Below are 1463 nucleotides of genomic sequence, written 5' to 3'. Positions count from 1 at the left end.
CAGAGGTTGTGGTGGTCTTTGTTGCTGCGGCCCAGGAATTCCATGAAAATTTGGGGTGATTCCTCCACCCTGAATTATATGTGGGTCCGTATGCGTTTCCTTGGCCCCTCTAACCACAGCTAATATAATCCAATGTCTCAATAGGCCCTAGGGAGGTAATAGAGATGGGGCATTCTACAGTTGAGTGTGTAGCCCCATAAGTATTACAAGACATGACTGCTCCAGAATTTGAGCTCGAGCCCATCATAAACTGATCAAACCTCTTTAGTAAGTGCCTCCACCTTCGCGGCCAACACGGTGGTATCATTCACCTCATAAATTCCCCGTTGTTTTCTGTGGTCTTCCTTGAGTGCTCCAGTGGGATTCATTGCTAGCCATGCCTTTCAATCAACTGCTCTGCATCCTCAAGATATTTACTGCCCAATGAACCCCCGGCCACAGCATCAATAAGTTGGTGGGTTTGATAGTTCAGCCCATTAAATAATATCTGCACTCTCATCAAAGATGCAAAACCATGGTGTGGGTATCGTCTCAAGAGATCCTTAAACCTCTTATGAGCTTCAAATAGCATTTTTGAGTGATCTTGTTGGAAAGAAGATATTTCCTGTCTTAGTCGAGCTACCTTGCTCGGTGGGAAATATCTAGCGAGGAATTTCTCAACCATATTCTTCCATGTAGTGATGGACCCGGGGGCCAGTAAAATGAGCCATCGGTATGTTGTACCCCGTAAACTGAACAGAAACAATCTCAACCTAATTGTGTCATCCGAGACAGAATTGATCTTGAAGGTTGAACAGATTTGAAGGAAATGGGACAAGTGGGTATGAGGGTCCCCATCGGCCAAACCATCGAACTGAACAGTGTTTTGGATTATCCCAATTGTACTATCCTTAATCTCAAAATTGTTCGGTGGAAAAATAGGGGCTTGTACGCTGAACTCTTCAGCGGTGAAATGCGGCCCCTCATAGTCAGAGAAGGTTCTCCTAGGTTCCTCCATAACTGATGATTCACTCTATTTAATCTATACTTCCTGCTTTCCTAAACTTTTTGCTCCTTCTCTCAACCTCTGGTGGAAATTCATATCAATTTCATTGTCCAGTTCTACCAAATTTGTCTGTCTTCCTCTTGTCATAAGATAGGTACCTCCCACCAGAATTAATAGCCAGTGGTTAAGAGCAACATGAGATTAGAGTAAAAAGATAAAAGTATGCGAATGGAAATATTTACAAAGAGAGAGATAGAAAAACAGGAAAAATGAAATAAAAAATGGTTAAATCAACAAGCTATGAGTTTTTCGAGTATTCCTTAGGGGTCCCCGGTAACGGCGCCAAAAATTTGATGATTGTCCAGCAAGTATACGGGGTCGTCAAGTAATACCTCTCGTGCGAGCACGAGAGGGTCATATTCCCTGGGTCCAAGAAGCTACCCTTACTTTCTTTTCACTCATTATCTAACCTACAAAT

General features: G+C 42.9%; 1 non-coding gene across 1 annotated transcript; it reads left to right on the top strand.

The window, feature by feature from the left end:
• Positions 1-509: 509 nt before the first annotated feature.
• On the top strand, positions 510-616 carry LOC120259681. The gene has a single exon (XR_005536238.1). It is a non-coding gene; the product is annotated as a small nucleolar RNA R71 (small nucleolar RNA).
• The last annotated feature ends 847 nt before the right edge of the window (positions 617-1463 follow it).

Source organism: Dioscorea cayenensis, chromosome 4 (genome assembly GCF_009730915.1).
Source record: "Dioscorea cayenensis subsp. rotundata cultivar TDr96_F1 chromosome 4, TDr96_F1_v2_PseudoChromosome.rev07_lg8_w22 25.fasta, whole genome shotgun sequence".
NCBI lineage: Eukaryota > Viridiplantae > Streptophyta > Magnoliopsida > Dioscoreales > Dioscoreaceae > Dioscorea > Dioscorea cayenensis.
The sequence above is the reverse complement of the archived record's forward strand: the minus strand, read 5'-3'. Positions and strand labels throughout refer to the sequence as shown.